Source organism: Phaenicophaeus curvirostris, chromosome 25 (assembly GCF_032191515.1).
Source record: "Phaenicophaeus curvirostris isolate KB17595 chromosome 25, BPBGC_Pcur_1.0, whole genome shotgun sequence".
Classification (NCBI taxonomy): domain Eukaryota; kingdom Metazoa; phylum Chordata; class Aves; order Cuculiformes; family Cuculidae; genus Phaenicophaeus; species Phaenicophaeus curvirostris.
In genome coordinates, this window is record NC_091416.1 from 4,296,599 (window position 1) to 4,309,979 (window position 13,381).

General features: G+C 49.2%; 1 protein-coding gene across 5 annotated transcripts in view; it reads right to left on the reverse strand.

Annotated features, from left to right (window-relative positions):
* The window catches only part of B3GAT1 (beta-1,3-glucuronyltransferase 1), a 39,025-nt gene extending 25,935 nt beyond the window's left edge, over nt 1-13,090 (reverse strand). For all 5 annotated transcript variants that reach the window (XM_069876356.1, XM_069876355.1, XM_069876352.1 and 2 more), the window contains exon 1: nt 12,631-13,090. The gene's annotated coding sequence lies outside the window, so the exon portion shown is untranslated. The remainder of the gene's footprint in view (nt 1-12,630) is intronic.
* Between the last annotated feature and the right edge of the window lie 291 nt (nt 13,091-13,381).

Below are 13,381 nucleotides of genomic sequence, written 5' to 3' on the forward strand. Positions count from 1 at the left end.
GGGAAGCAGGGGGTGGATCTGGGATGATAAAGCAAACACCCAACTATAATTCAGCAGCTTGCAACCCAATCAATCGCAGCTTGCAGTCCTGCAGTCCATTAGTCCAGCCACAAACGTCCACAACCTTCTCCTTGGAAACAGGAAGGTCAATTGAAAACTATCGCCCTTTAGTTTCTGGTCCCTGCTGAAATTCAGCAGGGTCTCCTAGCTCTACAGTGCCTGCTGAAAGGAAGCGCACAGGGCTTCCTGTGATGCACTCGTCCTTCTTTCCTCACCTCCTTTCTCCACAGTGAACACGGAGGCTTTTGTCTCCCTGGGAACCTTTGACATGTCAGAATAACAGTGCCCGTCTCTCATTTGAGAGGCATTTGGAAGGAAATTATTTCTTTTCTTCTACTAGCGTAACCCCTCCCAAATCCCAATCTAATAAACCCAGAGCTATTGTGGCTTTGCCCAAGGAGGTGGGATTTGGCTTTTAATTTGTCTTGTAGTGAGCAAGGCACGGACTACATCTACCAGTCTGTCCAGCTTCCAAATTAAGCCTGGGTCTGACTCTGACTTCTCCCATGGCTTCATTATTTTGGCTCACCTGCACCTCAGCTTGCTCTAGAGGTGAGATGAAAATAGCTGCCTACTTTTGGACAGGAATCACAAGGCTCAAGAAGCTCACAGGCTAAATACAGAAATGGCACAAGCACTGATGCCTGAGGTGTTGGCACACTGCAGCTTACACCGATCCGATGGCCTGGTGTGCCTGGGGAAGGTCATTTCTCTTCATTTTAGAATCACCCAAGGGCCAAACCCAGCCCATCTCTCCATATGAATGAGAAACGGAGAAGCCAAGCAAAAGCTGGAGACAGATTTAAGCCAACAACTTCTCAGTCTAACTCTGAAAAGCACTGAACAAGTAGCCCTCACATATACAGGCACCTACGAGTGCCTCTCCCTGCTGCCTGCCTCCCCAGTATCACTCACCAGCCCCTGGCATCTTCAAGAGCATCTTCATCACTTGCAAAACGTGACCTGCTTGGCCAAGCACCGCCCTGCCGCAGAACTAGTTGGGACAAGGGACAATATTCCCTGAGGTCCACAGAGCATCTCAGCTCCAGGGAACCCCAGCCTGCAAGTGGCTGAAAGCACGCACGTGTGATTTGATGCAGAGAGAGGTGCAGACATGGCTGATGGACAGACAGACTCTCCTGCAGGGATTTACTTGCAAGGTGAGTAGCGAGAGAAGCCCTTGGGGAGCTCTGAGAAACTGGAGGGGTTTGTAATGGCTGCTCTAAGAATATTGTAATCATGGAGCAATTATGGTGCATCTCAAATCAACCAGGCAAATTACATCATTATTAGTATGACTGTCACCAGCCTTGCATGGCAGGGACAGAGCAGCAGGGCATCCCTTGCCCAGGGAGGGAACAGGGTTAGGAAGGCATCAACAGAGCCACAGAACAGACCCTCTGCACTCCCTTTAAGCCTGTCCCAGCCACGTGACGGCAGCTTCCTCAAGTAGCTAGGACCACATCGGTATTTTCCTAGGCTGTATCTCAAGGTACAACACTTAATTAGTCAGGCTGATTTTACCTTTTTGTAATTAAACAAATATCTTCACCACAAGAGCAGCCCTTGTCATCTGATTGGAACTGTCAGTCTTTCAAATGTCATTCCTGCAGATGACTAACCTTTAAAAAAACAAGAATTACTCAACTCCTTGACTCAGTTGGTAACGAGCCAGAGCAGTAACGATGGTTGAGACAGCGGGAGAAATCAGCGCTCCTGGACTCAGGAGGGCTCAGCGCTTCACGTGGCCCTAAAGCCTTTTTGCAGCTCAAGGCACTGGGACTTCCTGACAAATGCAGAACGCAGGCTTTGAAAAGGGATGCAGCACGTCTGTGAGGACCTCTCAGCACACTTGCTCCTCTGAGTCGCTGTCTTGCTGATGAAAAAAGAGAAGAATTTCCCCTTTCAGTCTCTGTGAATGTGTTGGTTTTCTCAGCGCAGAGTGAAAATCTCATTTCATTCTGCCTCCTCCACAGGCTCCCTTTTGAAGAGGTTTCCCCGATCCTCCGTTTCCCCACATCTACCCAGTGTAACTACTGCTTTGGGAAGCAACCCATGGTTTACAAGCCAAAAGTGCAGCACCAGAGTGCCTGTGCTGATCCCAACCTGGATGCTAAAACCTGCCTACTCCACAGCCCCTTCCTCCCCCTAGAGAGGGGTCTCAGCCCTGGATTGCTGCACGGTCCACAATGTGCTCTGCAACAGGAATGACTCAGGCTGTCAAATAAGTTATTAACTCCAGCAGCCAGAGTCTCTTCCCATTAGAGCGCTATGGTATGAGATGCCTGGGTGAGAGAAAAAGGACTGCCAGGCAGAGCAGAGAGCACACGAGACAGCGATGAGAAATAACGTTGGCAGCATTATTAAAAGATAATTTGGAGGAAGAAAGGAGGTGCGTGTAGGGGGGGTGACAGCTTCAGAGGATTGGAACAAATCCTTCACCACCAAGGGCTTCACAGCTGTCAAATTTCCCAAAGCCAGGGGATAGGGCAGTGGTGGGGAGACAGCTTAGGCTCCTCTGCTCCACAAGGCAAAGCACCACTTCCATACGTGTGTCCTGCTGATGCAAAACCCCCAAAGTATTCAGCAGCAATAGGTTTACAGCATGCAATATTCTCTTGACCCCAGCACCTCTTCACATGATTACGGTGACAATAATCTCAGTATCCTTGCAAGGCCATGGACTCCTCCATAAAGAGCAGAAACTGGCAGCCCCCCTCCTATTGTCCTTTGGGCTTTATTGATATAAAGGCACCTTTTATAGCCATTTTTGCTTCTTCCCGAGGCTCGTGTGCCAGGCTGGTGGCAGAGACTCTATCTACACCTCCAGGATCCAGACAGCTCCACCTTGCTGCCAAGGGATTCATCGTAGAGTAGTTCTAGTCACAGTTATGCCTGCCAGACCCCCTTCTCAACACTCTTGGCTCAACACTGGCTGCTTGCACTTGGAGAATTTCACAGCTAAAGTAACTAATAACTTAGAGTAACTATCTTGAAGGTAGATATGACTTCAAACTCAGCCACCCAAAGATGAGTTGGACTCTCAACACATTGCTTCACAGTCTCTTTTAACAAATTTTTTTTCCCCTGTGGGGAGGCCCTGGCCCAGGTTGCCCAGAGCAGGGGTGGCTGCCCCATCCCTGGAGGGGTTCAAGGCCAGGTTGGATGGGGCTTGGAGCCCCAGATCCAGTGGGAGGTGTCCCTGCCCATGGCAGGAGGGTTGGAACTGGATTATCTTTAAGATCCCTTCCAACCCAAACCATTCCATGATTCTATGAATCTCCTGCCCAGCAGACCCCTCACGTGCAGCAAACAGCTTCCTATGCAGGTAGAGTTGTCCCTGCCCCCACCCCTACCACTTGGATTTTACACAATCTTTTCAATGCACCCAATTTTAGCATTTACGATTTTCTTTTTTCCTGCTAAAAATCATGGTAGAAATGATGCTTATCAAACTGACAAACAGAAACAAATACATCCAAATCCTCACAGAAGGTCATTCCAGGAGCCACACACTCTCTGAAAATGAATATGTTAGAGTCACGCCCTGCGGATGTGCCACTATTATAAGAAAGACACTGGAAGAATAATTCATTAGTTGTGACTTCTGTAGCTTTAATCTCCATAGCCAGCTGTCATTCATCCAAGTGGATCACAGCCCATCTGAATAAACGTTTGAACGTCCACATAACCCCCCAGCATCCAGCCAAAGTCAACCTCTCCTGGGCACTGCATCCCTGCAGCTACAGCAAGAGCTAAGGGAGGAAGGATAGAACATTCCTGTATCTCACCGAGGCTGTAGGGAACATGCAGAGAAAGAGAGTGCCATAAACTGGCTGGCAGCCTTTCAAGGGTGGCAGGCTTGTGCCAGATTAGACATCTCTCTCCCAAATTAGAAGCAAAACGTGCCACTAGAAAGTCAGGTGAAAGCTGTCTCTCAAGGAAGCAAGAGGCTGCCTCTCAGTAACCACTGCGTGAGGCAGCATCTCAAAGCATCCTGCTAATTGGAGCACAGCTGTCGCCTCCCCAAAAAAGCCACAGCTCTCAGGGTCCAGCCTTGTTTGTGTCATCCCAATCCTGCCTACTCGTCCTTGCAGACGTCATGGTTACTGACCCCCAACACAAACTGCGCCAGTTGTTAATCACAGCACCATTCTCCTCCCGTTCACATCAAGCCCCCCATGGATGCAGACGAATGGCATCAATACAAATATTTGTCTTCCTCAGCCCCACAGCCTGAACTGGGCAGTGGTCTATACTGACCAAAGAAGACAAAGTCTAAAGAAGACAAGAAAAGACCCAAGAGGCACCTTCTCTGCCTCAGTCACTCGGTTTACCAGCCAACCAGCATCCCTGCACAGTCCTGCCAGGCTCCCAGCAAGCTCCCAGTTCAGACCAGACTGCAGCTTACTCCACAAATCTCACTCCCCATTTCAGAGGCCCAGCCCACTCACAGATCTGCCTCTCAGCAACCATCGTGTGCATCTATTATTCAGAAGAAATATCAACTTATTCATAAGCCAAAACAGGTCCCAAATATCACACTTAGTCTCTAACAAAACTCCTCCTGCAAAGCTGCTCTTTCCTCAACATGGACTCAGTGGAGAAGAGTGCAGCGCTCTTGCTTCGATCCCTCCGGAGGGTTTTACAGCTTTGTTACGGTGAAGGACAGGAGTTAACAACCCTGTCAGGCCGCTCCCTCATCATCTGGTTAATGTTCCTCGTTAATGGCTACGACTCAGTCTGCTCACCTTCTGTACACTCCACAAACCCCAGCCCTTGCAGTCACAGCTCCCCACAGGGAGGGAAGGGTGGCAGGGCAAGAAGGGCATGGGGAGTGATGTGGTGCCCACAGGAGGACAGTGACTTATCCAGCACATCGTTCCAGGCCCTTGCAGAGTTATTTACACACAAGGAAGGCACCAACTACAGCAGGCACACAGGGGCTCCCTCAAAATATCAGCAATGCTTCCCTTCCATCACATCTGAGTCTGAATGTGGCAGTGCTGGGCTGCTCAGGACAGTGTAACAGCTTGGACCAAGGCTCCTACACCCAATGAATAATTTCTTTTAGCATCGTCCCTCATCTCTACATACAGAAAATGCTTCCAGAAGTGCTGCTGCTTTGCTGGAGACAGGCAGGGCACAGGGAGAAGGAGGCAGGAAGAAACATGCAAGCGCAGTGCATCTCTTGTTGCACTGGGAGCACCCACAGCCGTTCAAAGTGAGCAGAGCGCATCAGTGCAGACCACAAGAAAAGGTCTCAAATCCTGCATTGGAGGCTCCTGAAGTGGTGCAGCACTCTGATGTGCTCCTCCTGCAGAGGGATGGGCTGAAGGCACAGTGATTCCCACAGTACTAATTCCTGCCATAGGACTGTTGCATCAGTACAAGGGTGGCTCTATGTCACAGTCTATGGGATTGAGAAGGCATAATCATACAAGATTGCCACAAGAAGGATGTTGAGGCTCTGGAGCGAGTCCAGAGAAGAGCAACAAAGCTCGTGAGGGAGCTGGAGAACAAGAGGAGCAGCTGAGAGAGCTGGGGGTGTTTAGGCTGGAGAAGGGGAGGCTGAGGGGAGACCTCATTGCTCTCTACAACTCCCTGAAAGGAGGTTGTGGAGAGGAGAAAGCTGGGCTCTTCTCCCAGGTGACAGGATGAGAGGGAATGGCCTCAAGCTCCGCCAGGGGAGTTTTAGGCTGAATATTACAAAAAAATTTTTCACAGAAAGGGTCATTGAGCACTGGCAGAGGCTGCCCAGGGAGGTGGTCGAGTCACCTTCCCTGGAGGGGTTTAAGGGACCAGTAGACGAGGTGCTGAGGGACATGGTTTAGTATTTGATAGGGATGGTTGGACTCAATGATCCGGTGGGTCTTTTCCAATCGGCTGATTCTATAAATTTGGTCACCCCGACCAGAGCTTGCTGGTTTTCATTTATTCCCTGAGAAGCTGGACTTGCCCCAGGACTCTCCCCTGCAGCCTCTGGCAAGTACATTCCCAGCCTTCACACAGCCACCTGTGTTAAGAGAACACAGGTACACAGTTCTTTAGCTTGAGAAGCTGCTAAGCAGATGGAAAAATAGAGGCTGAAATCTAAGGAGTTCAGGCAGAATGCTTCAGCAACGAGGTGATATTTATAGCCAAGCCCAGGGGAAGTGGCCCAGGCACCCGCTCTGCTGCCACATTGTGTGTCTCTCCAAGACCACAGTGGGATGCTCAGAGAGAACGTTACTCGTGCAGCTTGCTGAGCATCCCCCCACATATGCAACCAGACCCACTCAGCACAGCAGCGCACAAAAGCACCTTAAGCCCTCGCTTTGTGCCACCAGGACAAAAGAAGAGGCTATGCAAAACTACAACTGATCAAAAGAGGACTTCCTCTCCTACTGATGGTGGTAGGAGTGATGGGTTTTCTTCACTGGGAGCTGCATTGGGCCCCGAATCACACTGGCATTATGTTATGATAATGCTGGAAGTATTATAAATGCTTTGCGTGCCAGACAAATCCTGGAGCAGGCTTCAAAATCCCTTCAAAATCCCCACTTGCGTCTCTACATTCATCCATTCATGAAATCCAGAGCAGAGCTTCAGCATCCATCCTTTTGCTGCTGGTCTCTTTCCAGCTGAATGGAAGGTGAGGCAGAGTCAAGATATTTCTCCTGGATTAACCTTCTTTTGTCTTTCGGGTGCTGAATCTGAGGAAGAAACCGTGCTAGGGCATTTAAGAATGACATCCAGCAAGGCAACTGAGACAAATCTTGTGCCTTGTTCTCCTGCCAGAAAACAAAGTGTGGCTCATTATCCATGAGCTCTGTCCCCCATAACCACAGTGAGAGCTGTGGCTCTGGAGAAACTGGGGCTCTGCCACCCACATAACATAATGCACAGTGTTTATGAGGCTGGAGCAGTGAGACCTTGGAGCCAGCCAGGAGATCTCTGTGCTGCAGCTGTGGACATGTGGCTCCAGATGAATTCCCACACACAAAAGGTCAGAGAAGAGCTGCACTGGCCTTGCAGCACCCATCTGCAGGGCTCTAGAGTGGGAGACACCATCCCCTGCTCCCTGCAGGGCCATAGGTTTAGATGCTTACAGCAGAACTCACTAAGTTTTTTTTGCAATCAACAGGGAGAATTAATTTAATTAGACAAACATCTTCAGATGAGATGAGCTGCACCCTGGAAATGCCCATTTCTCTGCACAACACAGCTGAACCTACACAAACCAACATCCACCTCTTCAGTACGCTTGAGGAACGGGATTTCCACCTTTCTGTGGGGTAAGGAGACTTCATTCTCCGAGCCACAACTTTCAATTCCCTATCCACTGGGCTCTGACAGGGTTCCCAGATGGCAGACAGTGCAGAAGCGCAAATTTTTCTGACAACCCAGCCCACTGGCCTAGAGTGCACAAGGCAGGAATGGAAGGAGAGGGTCTGAGCAGCACTTTCCACGTTGCATTAGCAGGGCACCAGCTGCTGCTATTTCAGAGAAGGTAACCAGTCTCCAGCAGGCACCTGATCATTCTGTGGGGTCTGTTGTATATGCATGGCATTGCAACAGCCCAGAGCTGAATGGAGAGAGTTCTCAGTCACGATGTGAAGGTTTCAGGGATGTTTTTTGGTTTTGGTTTTGTTTTTTAATGACTTTAGAATCACAGAATCGTTAGGTGGGGAAAGATCTTTGAGATCATCGAGTCCAACCATACCTGTCTACCAGTAAACCAGATCCCTGAGCACCTCATCCATCTGTCTTTTAAACACCTCCAGGGATGGGAACTCAACTACCGCCCTGGGCAGCCTCTGCCAGTGCCTGAGAACCCCTTTAGTGAAGAAGTTTTTCTTGATATCCAATCTAAACCTCTCCTGGTGCAACTTGTGGCTGTTCCCTCTCGTCCTACTGCCTGTTACTTGGGAGAAAAGACCAGCACCCACCTCAGCTTAACCTCCTCTCAAGTAGTTGTAGACAGCGATGACTTTCTGAAGATTGTCCCATTCTAACCAGCAGAATTTCTTCTCTGGGTTCCTGTATCTTTGCCTTACATGATCACAGGCCAATTACGCTTCCCTTGTCACCATTTTGCTCTCCTTCCATGAAACCCAAGCATGCAGTAATTTCTCTGCACAACCTGTTTACTTACATGCCACGCTCCAGTGCAGAGTCTAGATGTTCAACAGCACCAAGGACTCTGGAGCATCGAACCACGTCTCAGGAACTAACAACAAATAGCATTCCAGGGCAGCACACAGGCTGGAGAGAGGCAAGCAAGGACCAATGCATTAAGACACGCTTTGAGAGCCAATACATCACCTGCTCTTAAAGAACAGCAGAAGCAGCGCAGGAAGCCTTGTACAGAAGTTTATTTCTTGTCCCATCTTCAGGAAAATGGCTCATATCCAGGCAGGAGGGGGATCTTGAGCATTTCCTATTTATTCTGCTGTCACTGCCAGTCATATCATGTTGTGTTCCCCATGGCTTATGTGGATAGGCTAGCTGGAGGGATATCTGAAGTACCACTGCCGCTGGCAAATTGCTTGAAGGCTCTGTGGTACTCAGGCAGGACAGGGCATTTCTCAGACAGAAATACAGAGTTTATGCACATCTTCCCCCAGCAGTACCAGGGGAAGAGCTCACACTTCCATACACAGACCAAGACAGAGAATATAGGTGTGCAAAGCAGCCTGTGCAATGTGCTCCAGGCCCAGTACAGCTATGCATAGGGCATCCGTGTGCACAGGAGTCATTTTATGATCCTGCAAACAAGGCACCTTAGAAAGTACCACTGACATATCCAGAGATGGAGGGGGTCAAGAACAGGAGGAGGACTAAACTGGCTAAATTTGCGGGACAAAGCCATTAGCACTGCAAGGGACTGGGATCTGCTCCCTAGCACAGGGCATTGTTCTCATTTCCTCAGTCTCTCCGTGCCTCAGTTCCCATTAAAAGATGTAGGTGGATACATTCAATGGTGACTAATACACCACATTACTTAGAGCACTTGGGGAAGGTCCATGTATCTGGATCAGGATATGGAGATTAATCATGGGCCGCATCTTGTGATCTCCACTCAGCAAAGCCCTCATTAGCTTCTGAAGATGAATCCAGACCTGATGTCAACTTGCCAACCCAAACACAAACAGCTGGGGCTCGCAGGAGAAAAAAGGGAGAAACTATCCTCACTCTGCAGACCTTGTGCTTTGGCAAAGAGCACTTCTCTTGGCTTTTGTGAAGCAAAACATAGGAAGGTAACCAGTTCCAGATCTCTGCAAGCAAAGTATAACACACATGTCACAGAGAACAAGGACCTATGGAAAAGACACTGTTGAGGGCCCTTCCAATGCTTCTGGAAGATGTTTTGTGGTCGAAGACACACTAAATTCATCTCTAGGATGCCCCCTGACAAGACTTACAGTACATCCCACCTAACTTTTAAAGGCTACTGCAGAAAAAGGGCAGGGTGTGGAAGCCACAGGGGGCATCACCTGCAGAGAAAGTAAGTCCACATGGAAAGCAGCCCTGGAAACCAGAAAGATGCTAGCAGTGCTCATCCCTGCAAGACAAAATGCAGAGTGATGCAAGAAAGGACCATGTCCTACCTTCCTATGGATTCCAATCAGCCCATTGGGTTTTGTTTGAACAAGAACGAACTGCTTTTGCACAACTTTTTTTTTTGAGCTACAAAAAATAAAACAAGGGCAAGAGGGAGCAAAGGCATTGCAAAAGGTGAGTCTCCAAGAAACGCTACAAGATGAATTGTGACATTTGCCCTGGTATCCCTCAAAAGACAGTTTTCATTTCCTTCTGCTGTGGCAACATGAGGATGCTGGAAAAAGATTAAAAAGGCATATGCACTGTTTTCCTTTCAGAAAGCATTATTTTGATGCTGAGCAGTCAGCTTTGCACACAGGGAAAGTGTGTGCCCACACTTTGTTGCTGGAAGGTCTTTTGGTCAGCTTAGGCCACATCTCCTGGCTACAATGGTTGTTTGCCAGAAAGACACAGCACTTGTGCGTGTTAAACACCAACAATGCTCTGCATGTTGGAGGTGCTTGCTGCTCTTCTGGCCTCAGAAGGTGCACAATTGTAGAGCAAGAACCAGAAATACACAGAATCACACTACAGGTCAAGAGCGAGGAGTAAATCCAAATGCTGTAGTTAGCTGGAGCTTGGATAAGGACAAAGCCACAGGAGAACAGAACCGCTGGTCTCTGACACTGTATCAGACCTGGGATGCGCACAAGGTGACAGTCCCTGTCCAGGGCTGGGGCACTACCCCCTCTCTTCATTCAGTCTCCACTATAAGCCACTTCGAGATGCCAACTAACAAGGGGGTAAACTCTCCCAACCTTTTTTATGGATGCACCCCCACACTTTGCTGTCCTAGAGAATCAAAATGACATGAGAATTGGGTTCGCTCTTCTGCGCCTTCCTTGGGTCACCCCAGCTGTGAGGGAGCCAGCTCACATTAAAGCTGTCACTGAGCAGTTAACGACTCTAAGTTCACAGTGCTCTGCCGGAGGAGCGGATGGTTTCACCAGGAACACCTATGGGGGGTAGAGGGAAAGACTTGTAACTCAGCTGCCTGAGATGCTCAGGCATTCAGAGCCAACACCACCGATTTATTCTTCCTCCTCTGTCTTCCATACGCCCATACATATTCAAACAGGAAAATGAAATCACGGGTCAGCTACCTTCCCTTTCTAGTAGCATGCACTCTCTCGCTGGCTTTGGCCATTTCCAAAGCTCTTGGCTCCTGGCAGAGAATCAACTCTCGTGAGAGAAATGTCCTTCTTTTTTCACTGTCTAATTATTCAATTCCTTCACCAGAACATCTTCCATATTCCTCAATGCTTTGAAGCTGACAGAGAAAACAGAGTTTGGTGCTACATACAGAAAGAATATATTTCACCCTCTTTTACTAAGTCCTTCCATTTCCCCACACCTCTCCTACCCCAACTCTGTGGACTAAGCCAAGGAATCCCAACCACTGCAACCTTCTACTCAAATCTTGGTCAATCATTCACATCGGAGATCTATGTAAAGAGAAGGACTAATTCATAAACAAGGAAAGTAAGATGCGTGCTGGTAAGTTAGGAGAATTTCCTCGTATGACTGAGGATTACTCACAAAACAAAAGAATGGCTTGAAGTACATTTACTGTACACTTACATAGACTTTCTTCCAGATTTATGTGCATTTAAATAGACCCAACCTTCCTCATTTACACAAGCTGGTGACTCCTCACTGTAGATGTTCAGGGACACTACAAATTAGACAAATACATATGAACCCGTGCAACAGACTGTGTAGCCTCTTCAAGTCCCTAACAAACACTGGACCCTAAGCTGCTGAGATGCATATCCAAGCTCTTATACCAACTGCCATAACTCTGTGGCTCAGGACTTTCTGCACTGTGTGCAGACTTCTGTAACACATCATTATCAAAGTAACCGAAGCAAATCTTAATCCCATACCAAGGTGCATCAAGAAGCCCCTGAAGGAAAAGGGAAGAGGGGCATCTGATGGACACCACAGAACAAATAGATATTGCAGCAAGATCCTGCCAAAGCTAGTGACACCCAGCCAAGACATCTACTTGCTGAGATTAACTGGCTATGGGCTCCATAGCTGTAAACACCAGGTTCTCCTCAGCACTTTCCCAAACATCTGGGCTAAGCCACCTCCCAATATTATTTGAAGTTGGGCTTTCTAGTCTAACTGAGAGAAATTAGGACTTTTGGGATCAGAAACCCAGAAATTGAATCAGAGGGAGGCCCAGCAGGAAAAAAGAAAGCATAATTTGGGGGCAGCTTCATTGATCATCATGGGCTTTCTCCCCCATAGTCACTATTTTTCATCCCCACCTACTCCCACAACATAACATGATACAGAGATCACTCCACAGATGGCAAAGCATTGCTCAGATGTCTCTTATTCCTCCAAAAGATACCACTCTGAAAGCTTTTCCCTTTAAGTAGCCTCGAAGTTGGCTCTCATCACTGCTGGCACGAATGAAAGGGATTTTGGACCCCTCCTCCTAAATCCCATCCCTTTCTGTTGCGAAGAAAAGGCAGAGGATGACCAAGGGAAGATAAAACCAACTCTCTCATACCTCTTAACCTCCCTCCTGCCTTTCTGCAAGGATGCACTGGCAGGCTGGACGGGCGCGGGGCCATTGTAGTCCCCATGCAGCTTCCCCGAGAGCTGCACGCAAGCCCGAGAGGGGAGCCCCGGAGCAGGTGCAGGTCTGGGAGGGCAAGGCTGGGAGCTCAGTACTCCTGGAGGCGAGGCACCAGCATATTTCCCATAAACCAGCCAGCCTTCCCCAGGCAAAGCCGCTTGGCATCCTTAGGCATCCAGCCTGAGAACGGGGGGCAAAGTGATCTCTGGCACTGCAGCCCCTGGGACTCAATCTGCATTCTTTAAATACATTGGAAGGGGTAGAAAAATCCCTTTGAGTCTCTCCTGCTTCCTCCCCGCTGCACGTACACGTACACCCACAGAGCCCTGTGCATAAAGCAGCTCTGTCCTGCTCAGCTCAGCCATGCAACGCCTGCAAGAGGCAAGAGTTACCTTATTCCCATAGCCCGAGCTGCCTTCCGTCTCCATCGTGGCTGGGAAGCTGCTCCCATTCATGCTTTAATCCCTGGGAACAGAGGCACGATTCAAAGCAGCTGTTCACCCACCGGAGCGGGCTCCCCCCAGCAATCTCCTCTCCTCCTTTTTTCCTCGCTTGTTGGGTCTGGATATATATAAATGTATTATGTATTCTTTCTTAATCCAGCCAGCAACCAAGACGCTCCTTCATTTCTTGTCTGCCGCTGCGTTTCACTTGCCAAGAAAGAGCGTTGGAGAGCTCCTTCCTCCTGCGTGGACCTCCTGTTCCCCAGGTCTGCCTTTCTGCAGCGTGGCGTTAAGGGAAAGAAAGAGAGTGGAAGAGGGAGGGAGCGCGCAGACAGGGAGGAGGAGGAGGCCAGTAGGGTTTGGGAGGAAGAAGCAAGAGCGTGGCTGGCTGCTTTGTATCCAGAGCAGTGCCGACTGCTTCCCTCCCCCCAGCTAGAGGAGGACCTGTGCTGCTAATGGTCTGTACCAATTTATTCCACTTAGGCAGGGGCACTTCTCCCTGTGACGGGAGGAAAAGCCAGGGAAGGCTCAGAGATGGCCCCTTAAGGAATTGGTTCCTGCTCTGGCATCACCCGCTGAGTTTGCAGCCACAGCCTAGGGGAGACGCTCTCCCAGCTCCGAAAGCAAACACCAAGTGTGAGGCTAGGAAGGGCTGGGCATGAGGGAAGGGTCTTGCTGGTGAGGAGGCTCAGGAGCTCTC